This window comes from Marmota marmota, unplaced genomic scaffold (genome assembly GCF_001458135.2).
Source record: "Marmota marmota marmota unplaced genomic scaffold, marMar, whole genome shotgun sequence".
Lineage (NCBI taxonomy): Eukaryota > Metazoa > Chordata > Mammalia > Rodentia > Sciuridae > Marmota > Marmota marmota.
The window spans coordinates 17,614,764-17,627,567 of NW_026000005.1; the positions used below are offsets into that span (position 1 = coordinate 17,614,764).

At 38.7% G+C, this 12,804-nt stretch overlaps 1 protein-coding gene and 1 pseudogene across 3 annotated transcripts in view; one reads left to right on the forward strand and one right to left on the reverse strand.

Moving 5' to 3' along the window:
- Plcl1 (phospholipase C like 1 (inactive)) overlaps positions 1-12,804 on the forward strand; it is a 352,546-nt gene that overhangs the window by 112,060 nt on the left and 227,682 nt on the right. The window lies entirely within an intron of this gene.
- Positions 1,674-3,160, reverse strand: LOC107138357 (annotated as a pseudogene).

Sequence of the window (12,804 nt, forward strand, 5' to 3'; positions counted from 1 at the left end):
ATGAGAGGTTGGTCTGCCTCGTGTTCTCTGCCATTGTCATTCAGCATCCCTACCAGAAAGTCCAAAACAATGGGTCCACCTAATCTTGGAGTGGACCTTCCAAAACTATAAGCACAAAATATGTCTTTACTCTTAATAAGTTAATTATCTCAGGTATTTTGTTTCAGGGACTGTAGCTAACAACTCCAAATGTATTCTGAATGAAGGTCCATCTTTCCTTCTATTCAAACTATTTTAACAGTTATGGCTTTCAATTTGCCTTGTATGGTCCTATTTTCCCTCTCATCCATATGTGTACTTACTATTCATGGCATGTCAGCAAATAACTTGTCAAACTTCAGGAGGCTTATTTTTAAAAAAAAAACCTGTAAAGAATATATGAGTAGCTCCAGTAACAGGGCAGCAATGCTCTAGAGCTCCCAAACCATCCCTGTGGGAGAGGTGAGATCCTACAGTGGAAACTCAGAAATAGGTGGCAATATGGACAGAGAATGATGGAATGTGTTAGGCCTGGAATGAATCTGTTTGGGGATTTTGTATTGCCATTTTATTTCTCCTAAGCAAACTAAGAGATTTTTTGGTTTCCCTATCTTAGTCTGTTCTCTTAGAACCTTTCCATGTTATTCTTCATCTCTTTGTGTAATTTTCCCCCTATGTTGGCCTTTCATAGCCATTCACCCTTACATTTTTTGTTATAAGCTTTCAAACTCAAATTATAATTTATTTGATACTTTAATAAATTGTCTCTTTAATTTAAATATATTCATTTGGAGTTTCCCTTTCTAATCATTAAATAAAAGCCCACTATCACTTGCCATAAATAGAAACAAGATGAAAACTAGTGATTCTACAGATTTTCTTTTTAGTGTTTTTTGTTGGAATTTTAAAATGTCCTGCCATGGCTCTGTAAGAATAGAGCTGCCTGGAGGGGGAGGCAATGAGAAACATGGACTCAAAGTTAGAAAAAGTTAAGAATGAAATCCAGGAGAAACAATATATTTTGAAACTAAACATAAGGATTTCCCTTCAGCCAGAATGTACATATCCAAATAGGTGCTAAGGGAAGAAATTATATCCTCCCATTTAATTCTCAAAATTGCCCATTAACAAACAAAATAGGTAGTGCCCGTTCATCTGAGGAGGCGAACTGTCTTCATAGCATTGTAAAAGGAATGGCAGGGCAGAGGAAAAGGAAAGTGATGGGAGAGCAACTTGCTTTTAAGATACCCTAGCTTTTAAGATACCCTAGCTGGCAGGTGTCAAAATCTAAACAAAACCTTTCATAAGTAAAGCTGTGATTCTCCAACTTCCTTCATAAAATATATGTAATATCAGCTTTCTATTGAAGAGCTAGATGGATAGATTAAAAAAGAAATGTTCGTGGAAAGGGGTCATATACCCAGGCAGCAAGACAATGTGGATACTGAATGAGAGTTAAGTGCTTTTAACCTCTTTGTTCTATGGATCAGGTTTAAAACACTACTTTTCAAATTAGGTCAAATAAAGGGGTGAACAAATTAACGCTGTGTTTCAAATGTAGCAATGAGATGGAGCTTCAAGAAATTAAACACTTCTACAGAATAGGGCTTGGAAAGCACAGCCCCTTGAACTTCCTTCATTCCAGAAACATCCACTGTTCAAAGATATTGAACTATTCAATAAACACAACAGCAGTGGTGCCACCAATACAACTTTTCACAGGAAAAGAGGTGTAAACACACAGAGGGTGATGGAGGTGCACCTAGCGCTGGACGTTCATTGAATAAGACAACCCTGAAGGAGGCTATACAGAAGAGACCCAGGACATCCATCTTTCTCCAAACTTACCCTTATTAAAATTCTGAATTTGTAAACACTGAGGTTGGCCTTTCCATTTTTAGAGTCTCGGGTTAGTGGAAAAGAAAGTTTCAAGGCTTTGTCTTCCCTGAAATTGTTAAATAGGGTTTCACAAAGAGGGACACGAGGATCATGAGATGATTCTGAAATAAGTTCAAGAATTTAAAAGATGGAGAAAAAAATTACAGATTAGAGGTCATTTCTCCTCAAAAAGATACTGGTCTTTTGAACCCCGCATAGAAAGCCACAAGTATGGTAAGATCTACTGTTCTCCTGAATTGCTAATCACCAGGAAATAACAGATACTCTCTTGGCTGTTTAGCAAGTAACGATATAGGAGAGTGACATAAATCTGCTTGAATATAATGGAAAAGCTATGAAAAAGATTGTACATTAATTTTGGTTTGGGGGAGGGAAGGGGTTTCTAAACTCCCTCACAGGTTAGTGCTCTCAATGTCGTTTTTATTCTTCAAGTCTGTCCTTGCTGTCTTGTCAATGCTATTCAAAACTGGACCCAGTTGGGTGGCTGTGGTGCCTGGTTTGGAACAGAGCTAGATTCAGTAGTAAAATCTCCCTATAATCCATTGCTTGCCGAAACTGAAGCTGGTGCTGGTGTTGTGACAGGTGCAGGAGAATCCAAATCCATGAGAACATCTGAATTATACCTTCATGGTTGGATTTTGGAATGGGTGGTGGGGTGACATGATTACTGATGGCAACTGAGGAAGATGGTGGCAGAATAGTGACTTTGCCTCCAGGAGGAGGAGAAAGTAAGCTTAGACCCCCAGCTCCTGCAGTCCTGGGCTTAAAACCACCTCCTTTCTTGATTGTAATGTTCCTGATACTCAATTTGGTGGTCTGTCCATCCTTGAAACCTAAAGCCAACTTGGGACGAGTGTCTGTTTCCTGAGATTCTTTAGAAATCTCAAGATTCCTGCTTTATCTACTTGAAGTAATCTTGTAAGGAGACATTAACATCAAAGTCATCTCCCAGATCTGTGAATCCAGTGCCAATGAACGCACTTCACCTAGTACCATTCCTGGATCCGAATTACAAAGTAGCAGCTAGAATCTGTCACTGTTTCCACAGCAATACCAGGATATTGCTCTACTGTACCTGGGCAAAGAGCTCTCCTGAAACTTTATTTTTGAGTTTGATATAGGCAATCTTCCCTTTTGGAGTGATTTGGAGACAACCAGTCCAATCAGGCAGCTCTAATTTCCAGTCAGATGTCCTGTTACTGTGGTTGGAACCCCCGGGTAGTTGCTGTAATCCAACTTCACAGACAGCATAGATTCCTACTCCAACTTGGCCGCCCTCTGGGATTCACTCCACATCTTAGTTTTTGTCCTATACACATACATTAGCAGTCTTATAAACACTCCAGAAGGAAGTGCCACCTCCTAGGTGACAAGGTACCATGTTCCTTAACAGCAGAGGAAGAAACTTCTACTCTTTCACTGTGTTTGGTGGCAAGAAAAGCTCTGTGATTCAGCTTTTCATTGCTGTGACCAAAATATCTGCCATACACAACCTAGAGGAGGAAATCACAGTTCCAGAGGTTTCTGTTTATGATTGGCAGGGTCCATTGCTTTTGGACCTGAGGTGAGAAAGAACATCATGGTAGAATGGCACAGCAGAAGAAGTCTGCTCAGTTCATCCAGCAGAAAGAGTGTGTGTGTGGGCTTTATATGGGGGGACAGGGATAAGATATAGAGTTCCCAAGGGTATGCTCAATGTCTCACTTGCTCCAGCCATGCCTCACCTGCTTACAGTTTCCACCAGCCCTTAGTGATCCATTCTGATTATTAACCCATCAAATGGATTAGTTCACTGATGAGGTGAGAACCCTCATGATCCAATCATTTCTTAAATATTCTACCTCTGGACATTGCTGCATCAGAGACCAAGCCTTTAACACATGAGACTTCGGAGGACATTCCAGATCCAAGCTGTAACAGCTCCCGTCTTCACTTGGCAGTGACTGCAGCTCTGTTATTAGTAGACCCAGCAGGGGTGGTCTGGCCCAGTTCTGTGACTCACAGTGACTCATTGGAATCCTCAGCAAAAACTCCTTCCCCTTCTCTTTTCAGCTTTTAGGAGCTTCAGGAGGTTAGGTAGAGGGGATGTGAAGTGAATCAAATGAAGTGACACAGAAGTCTTTCTTCTTGTGCCTCTTCTATTTTTGTTTCTCTTTCTTTGGCTTGGATCATCTAATCTTTGCTCTTGAGGTTATAGTATCATGGAAAGGAAAAGAGAAAAGAAAGCCTAATATGCTTAAGAACAACCCATTTATTGTATTAAACATTGCCTAAGTTTGTTCTCCTGCCATTTGTTTCTCCTGTAGTACACAGATATCTCACTAGTGTTTAGTGGGAGGGAAGAGGAACTCGTTTTCATGGGGTAATTCTGAATGGAAGAGTGTGCAGTAATTTGTGCAAATTACAATTAGTCATATAACTTTCAAAATAAATACTAAAGCCCTGTAAAAAATATGGACAACCTACAAATAATTGAAGTAGTCTGAAGTGGAATATGTGTCATTTGGGATCTTTAAAATAGATCATACTTTAGTAAGAGAAGATAGTGGCGTTTTTAGCAGAGAAGACTTACCACATATCCCAGCCTCCCACTTTAAATAGATGCTTTTGAAAACAGCCAAGGAGAATTTTCAGTTACTATATTGCTGTAAGAAATCACACAATTTTGGTCATTAGAAACACTATTTAAACAGATCTGTTCTTCACACAATAGAATACATGCAAATGCTGATTGAACTCAACCTCAGATGTTTGGCAGTCAAGCTTTTTGGTGAAACATCTTGAGAGAAAGATGTTTGGGTTCTTTTACATTTGATGACTTTATGTGAGAATTAAGGGGTCAAAAACAATGAAATAACAGCCTTGTTTTTCTTAAAAGTTTATTGTGTAACGAGACCTCATTTTCCTACTATGCTTTATACTTTGATACATTTCATTTCTTTGTAAGTTTAGGAAAAATGATGTATGTTTACAGATATTAATCTAATTTTCACTTTATAGCTGCCAGTGGCTAGACTTATTGAGCTACAAAGGACAAATGGTGAGGTGGAATTATAATACAGCAGTTTATTGGTTTTTTGGGGAGCCCTCTTGCTCCTACCAGACACATCTTGGGGGGAAAGGGATGTTTGTAGTTTTATTAATCACATTTTTAACTCATGAAAATTTCCACATAAAGGAGAAAGAGACCAGCAGCCATCAAAGTTCTTGCTGTCTGGGAATAGTTTATTTGGTTTATTGTACCTTTGATTATCTCCTTTTTTCCCTATAGTCTATTGAAGGATCAGAAAGCTACTTTTTACAACATTCATGTTGCATTCTGCATCAGTGTTCTGAATGAGCCCTTGCTGTGGAGAGCAGGCTCAGAAGAGAGGGCTCAGATGGAAGATGGCAGGAAAGGTAAATGAGGGGTTTGGCCAAGTCACATTTTCTGAGTTTACTCTCTTAAATTTCACATGGGTTAATTCTGGCTGAAATGAAAATAAAGCCACTATGACAGGTAAAGGGGCTGGGAGATATCTCAGAAGGAAAGACAGAACCTTTGGTGTCTTTTTGCAGGCGCTAAGCCTGGGCTCCCTTTGTCCCTACAGACATGCTTAGATCTGGTGGAAGTCAAACTTACACTCTTCCCCATTGCTTCACCACCTCAAGCAGCATTCTGGAGTAGTTGCTCTAATTTGTATAATATTGTACTGTGGTGATATTTCAGGATTTTTTATTTTTTAAAGGATAAAGTCATTGACGTGGAGAATTATTAGGAGGCTCAGCTGTTGCTATATGCAGCAACAACATAATAGGCAGTCTGCACTGAATGGCCCTCAGTTGAGTTACTCATTTCTCCATCCACATCCCACTCATTCTTTTCCTGTTCATGGCAGAAGCTACCAATACTTTTTCACAAATAGTCCTGGTAGGGTTTCTGTCCTCCTGTTCAGAAAGGGCCTTATTGAGTGTGCATGATTTGGTGAGGAGCATTTGGAAAGACCTCTTGCCTTCCACCAACCAAGTAACCAAGTAATCTTCATTTCTGTATTCCTAGGATTAAATTCAATGTGAAGTATAAAGTATTATGAAAAAATATTCTTTGAATGTTTTCATTACTACACAGATTGGTTGAATCTGAAAGAGGAAATGGAAAGGCTAAATATGTTAGAGAGGAAGTTGTTGAAACTGGAGGGTTATGATCATTTTATGTACTTTACTCATGTATTCTTAAGGATAGAGTATCAAACAACATGCATAGATCAGAAGTGGGCTATTTCAAAATAAATTATTTTGAATAGGAACTGAGTAAGACATGAGGTGACTTAAGGACCCAAAGAATCACCAGTTTTTCTCTTTTAGGCTTCTGTTATCCTACTCACACTTTTTGTCTTGGGCCATTGTTATTCATTTTGGTTGCAGGGCCCTCTGATAACCATTCTGTAGAGCTGCCATCTCACAAAGTATGGCCAGTTTCAGTGCTTTGCTTTTCTGGAATGAGGTTATACTTAGAAGCTTGGGAATTTTTTTTTCAGCTTGTGATGGTTTATGAATTGCAAGCTAGAATCTGTCTTTTATGCAACAGTGGATAATATCTTTAGTTTTTTTCCTGTTGCTATAACAAAATACCTGGGACTAGATAATTTATAAAGAATAGAAGTTTCTTAGCCAGGCATGGTGATGCACACCTATAATCCTCCTATCTCAGGAGGCTGAGATAGGAGGATCACGAGTTCAAAGCCAGCCTCAGCAATGGCAAAGTGCTAAACAACTCAGTGAGACCCTATCTCTAAATAAAATACAAAATAGGGATGGGGATGTGGCTCAGTGATTAAGTGCCCCTGAGTTCATTCTCTGGTACCAAAAAACAAAACAAAACAACAACAACAATAAAACACCCCCCCCCCCGCCCCAACAATAGAAGTTTCTTTATCTCATGGTTCTGGAAGCTGGGAAGTACAAGAATGTGGTACCAGCATCCAGTGAGTAACTTTTTGCTTCATTATAACATGGTAGAGTGTATCACATGGTGCAGAATTTGGGCCTCTTTATTGTCTTATAAAGCCACTAATGCCAGAATGTGAGGTCCCACCTTCATGACCTTATGTAATTCTAATTGCCTCTTGGAGGCCCCACCTCCTAATATCATTAACATATATGTCTGGGGACTAAGTTTCCAACACTTGGAATTTTGGCAGACACATTGTAATCATGGCACACAGTTATTCCCCATTTCTAAGAACCTATGCTTTCTTGATAACTAAATTTTCTTGCCTGTGTATAGAAAAGTGTTTTTAAGTTAGTTCATTTCAATCGCTAATCCTTAGCATCCTGCTATGAGCAAGACATTATTCTTGTATAGTGAAGTTTCAAAGGTGATCGGGCTGTTGCTTCAAGTTAATATTAAAGTGAGGTTTGGGAGATGGGGTTCAGGATGGTGAAGAAACAGAAGAACATTTTGAGTATTTCACTGTGAGCATTTTAAGGGAAGGAAGATATCAAATAGGGAGATATCCTAATTCACTCAGGTCTTATGGTTTTGTTTTTTCCTTCTCTTCCTTTGGTGAGTATGTTAGTCATCACTATGACTAAAAACAAATTAGAGGAGCAAAAGGTTCCTGATTTCAAAGGTTCAGTCCATGTTGGTTCAGCCAACTTCATTGCTCTGGGCCCAAGATAAGGTCAAGGGTAGTGTTAGATCACCTGCTCAGCGCATGGTGATCAGGAAGCAGAGAAAGAGAAGGTGAAGTGGCTGTAGGGAAGGTGAACCCTTTTATGGCATGCCAACAAAGGCCTACCTCCTCCCGCCACTCCCCATCTGCCTACAGTTACTATTAAGTTAGTCCATTCAAAATGATTAGGTTACAACTCTCTTAATCCAACCATTTCACATTTAAAGATTTCTACATTAACACAGGAGCTTTGGGAAGATACCTCATATCAGATTATAGTATTTTGCTCCTGGTCCCCCAAAGTTCATGTCCATCTCACAATGCAGAATGCATTTAGTCCATCTTTAAGAACCTTATAGTCTTAGCAGTTCTAGCAGTGCCCCAAAATCCAACTCTAAAGTCTCCTCTGAAGCTCAAGACAAATTCTTGGCTGTGAGCCCCTGTAAAAATCAAAAGCAAGTTACATACATCCAATATATAATGGCATAGAGTAAACATTCCTAATCCAAAAGGGAGGAATATAGGAATGGAAAAAAGGGATGGGACCAAAACAAGAACTAAACCTGATTGGGCAAACAAGTTCTGTAGTTCCACATCTGGAATCTAGGATATATGGCAGTGAGATAGGCTCTCCAAAGAACTCAGGCAGTCCCACCCCTTTGGTCTTGTTGTTTATAGCACTCATGGTCTCTTAGTCTGTCTCTTTCTGCAGCTTTCCTCAGCAGACAGTCCACATTCTGACACCTCTATTCCAGCTTTGAATTCACCACCATAACTTCATACATTGCCTTATCAGGGCAACCCACAGAGATTCTGACCCTGTTACACTTTGCTTGGCTTCCCAGGCATTCCTTTGAAATCTTGTTAGAAGCCTTCATGATCCTCTAACTCTCACATCTTGCATTCCTGCAAAATGAATTCCATATGTACAATGGTAAGGTTTGTTGCCAGCTTGTGTAGTAGCTGGCCCACCTGGGACCATGTTTGCAGCAGTTTTTGAGTATCTGGGTGGCTGAGCATAGTGAAACAACTTCCGAGGCTCTGCTATGTGAGCAGAATCTCCCCCACCCCATGAATTCTTAAAGAAGTTTTCCATTCTACACCCTAAGCCTCTAATGAGTGTGACCTTGCAAATTCTTGAGATGCCCTTAAACTATCTTTCCTATTGTCACTGTGCAAAGTACTCAGCTTCTCTTTAGTGGTGGTTGTCTCTTCAACAACCATATCTTCTTTTGCCTCAATTTTAGATGTACTTTTCTGGCCAAATTCCAAGTTTAAAATCCTTCAGCTCTGCTTTCTGCTCCTGATTCTTACAGTAAACCTGGCTATAAGCTGCTAGCAAAATTCCTACCACTGCCTGAATGCTATTTTAAATTCAACCTTACACAAAGTTTCAGGACATGGGGACTTTGTGTAAGGTTGAATTTAAGTTCTTTGTGCCAGAATGTAACATGAATAACCTCTAGTTCAATTTCCCAGCAGAATTCTCATTTTCATTTGAAACCTCATTAGCACATTCTTTATTTGTATACATACCATTGGCATGCTGGTCTTCTGAACTCCCACTAGAAACACCCATGAAATTTTGCTTCCAACATTCTATCCTGTATGTCTGAACTTTTACAAACCCCTCCCAGTCAGTTCCTAAAGCTTCTGAACCACTTGGTCAGGGCAGTCACAGCAAGACCAGCATTCCTGGTACCAATTTCTGCGTTAGTTTTTTGTTGCTATGACCAAAATACCTGAAAAGAACAGCTTAGAGGAGGAAAAGTTCATTTTGGCTCATGGTTCCTGAATTTCAGCCCATGGTTGGCCAACTCCATTGCTCTGGGCTCCAAGTGAGGCAGAACATCATGTTGGAAATGTGGTGGTAGAGGAAAGCTGCTCATCTCAAGATAGCCAGGGAGCAGAGAGAGGGGGATGAGATTACAGGGAAGGTGAACCCTTCTAGAATATGTCCCCCATGACCCACCTTCTCCAACCATGACACACCTCCCTATAGTTATCACCTACTTTGTCCACTCAAACTCATTAGGTTACCATTCTCACATCTGATCATTTCACCTATGAATATTTCACCTCTGAATATTCCTAGACTAACACAGGAACTTTTTGGGCACACCTCATATTCAAGCCATAGTAGTGAGGTTTAGGATCAATCTATAAAAAGTGAGAACTTAATGACGAAAATATTTTAAAGTATCTGCCCCTAGAAACAAAAAACATATGAGTGGGGTAGTTACTGGAGCCTTTTAAAAAGGTTTGACTTAGACTTAAGAATATGGAAAGAGAACTAAAATTTCAGTGAATGGGGTGGACACCATTTTCTGGGTGATTCTTAATTCTTCAGTATCTAATTATCCAGTTGGAGAATTATTTGTTACCCTCTTTTACTCCTCGTTTTCTCTCTGCTTTCCTCTGATCTTTGTATCATTTCTATGTATTAATTCCCTCCATAGCTGATAGTAAAGAAAAGAAAAAGACTAATCGATTCATTGCACGTATTCAGAAAGGCGGTTGAGGAAAATTTGTGATATTTAGGCAAAATGAGAGTAATTGGTGAATTGGCTATTTGTTCTAGTCCATTATCATCAGGGGTAATTGAGAGCTAATGGAAGTTCATGGAGCTAGGCAGCTGCAAGACTTGAGATAAAATAAGATATTTATTGAGGGGGGGCTGGAGTTGTGACTATGTGGTAGAGGGCTTGACTAGCATGTGCAAGGCGCTGGGTTCAATTCTCAGCACCACATAAAAATAAATGTATTGTGTCCAACTACAACTTAAAAAATATTTTTAAAAAAGATGTTTATTGAGGTTGGTAGGAAGTTTCTTGATGTAATACAGTTTGGAGTTTGCTCTTCTTTTATATATTGTCCTGAGTGAGACACTCTATTATATGATTATTTTGTAAAGTCTTCCTTTATGTTTTACTATATATTTTGGGGGGTATAGTATTTAAATTTCTGAGCCTAAAATAAATTTCCTGGAAGAGTAATCTAGATTAAAAATGATTATAGCTATAGTAATACATGGTATGAGATGCTTCCAGAAATCCATAAGGCAAATATTAGAGCATTTTGGTTCAACACACTCAACTCTAATGCATCTCAACCAATTAGAGTTTATGGTGATTGTTGTTCAATATTAGCAGCTCTAGTTAAACAATGAGTACATTAAAAGGAGTATATTTATGGTTCCTTGTCTTATCTCAGAAAAAATGGTTTGCCAGTAAATAATTTTTTGGGGGGGAAGGGGGTTAGACTCCCTTCTTGGCTGTAAATGGGCAGGAAGTTGTCTTCCAAAGAAGTTCTTTCTTCAACTAATTTTTAAAGTTGTGTGAGCAGGAAATAATATCTAACATCATAAAATATCTAGTGAATGACCAAATCTACACTCAGTTTGTGGAAGTTTACAAATGTGTGGCTGCAGTGGTAGTGTCCATTAGTACTGAGAAGGAAATAACTGATCACTGTTTGTGCTTTGACTTTGCAAAGGCAGCACAACCACAACCACACACCTTTCCCGTAACTGTAGCTACCACACCAAGACGCTTCTTTTTTCCCCCTCATATTCAAAAACACTATTATGATTGATACTATTTGAATGATGTGCTTTTAGATAAGAGAATCACAAGTTCAAAATCTGTTCTCTGGAGGCAACTTTTTTTTTATTAAGGTATAGTTGGCAAAAAATGTATATATTTATGGTACACAGCATGTTTTTATATCTGTATACGTTATGGTATGATTAATTCAAGCTCATTAATGTATCCTTTACCTTGTATACTTAGAATTTTTTGTTGTGAGAACATGAAGTACTCTGTTAGCAGTTTTCAAGTATACAATGTTATTAACTACAGGCTGAACAATAGATCTCTTTAACTTATTTATCCTGTCCAACTGAATTTTCACCCTTTGACAAACATATCTCTGGCAACCACCATTCTACTCTGTGCTTCTACAAGTTAGATTTTTCAGATTCCACATGCCAGTGAAATCCTGCAGCATTTTTCTTTCTGTGCCTGGCTTATTTCACCTGACATAAGGATATGTTCTGTAGATATATCTGTATGGTTGCAAATGACAGGATTTCCTTTTATTTCCTAGTCGGAGTAGTATTCCATTCTCTTTGTGTATGTGCATGTGTTGGGGGGGTCTTCTTCCATTCATCCATTGATGGGTACTTACATTGGCTCCATATTTTGGGTATTGTGAAAATGTTGCAGTTAACATGGAATTGTAGATATGTATGTTTGATATAATGATTTCATTTTTTTTGGATATATACCCAGAAGTAGAATTGCTTGTTCATATGGTCCTTCTATTTTTAATTTTTTGAGAGAATTCCACACTGTTTTCCATAATGGAAATTCCTACCAACAGTGAACAGGTTTCTTCACATTTCCATCAATCCTTATTGCTATAGCTTGGATCTTGAATGTCCCATGTGTTGAAGGTATAGGTCTCAGCCTGAGGTGCTACTGGGAGATGGTGGAGCCTTTAGGAGGTGGCATCCAGTGGAAGAAAGTTAGGTTATTGGAAGCAAGCCCTTAAGAGGGATATTAGGACCCTGGCATCTCCTCTTCTTTTTTCTTTGCTTCCTGGCTACCATGGGGGGAATAGAACTTGTCTACCTCATACTTCCACTGTCCCAAAGCAACTGAGCCAAGCAATCATGACCTGAAACCTCCAAAACTGTATGACAAAATAAACCTTTTCTCCTTTGAAATGGATTATCCCAGGTATTTTGTTGCAAGAAATTTAAAGCTGATTAACATACTTATCTTTTGTCTTTTTGAAAGTAGTTATTCTAACAGGCTTGGGGTAGTCTCTCATTGGGTTTAATTTGCATTTTTTTAATAATTAGTGATGTTGAACACTTTTTCATGTATCTGTTGGCCATTTATATGTCCTCTTTTGGAAAATGTTCATTCAAGTCTTTTGTGTATTTTAAAATCAGATTATTTGTTTTCCTGCTATAGAGTTGTCTGAGTCCTTTAATGTATTTTGGATTTTAACTGTTATCAGATGTATGGTTTGTGAATATTTTCTCCCATTCGATGTGTTTTCTCTTTATTGATTATTTCTATTACTTTGCAGAGTTTTAGTTTGATACAATCCTATTTTTTCAAAAATTTTGCTTTTACCTGAACAGACACTTCTCAGAGGAGGACATAAAATCAATCAACAAGTACATGAAAAAATGCTCACCATCTCTAGCAGTCAGAGAAATGCAAATCAAAACCACCCTAAGATACCATCTCACTCCAGT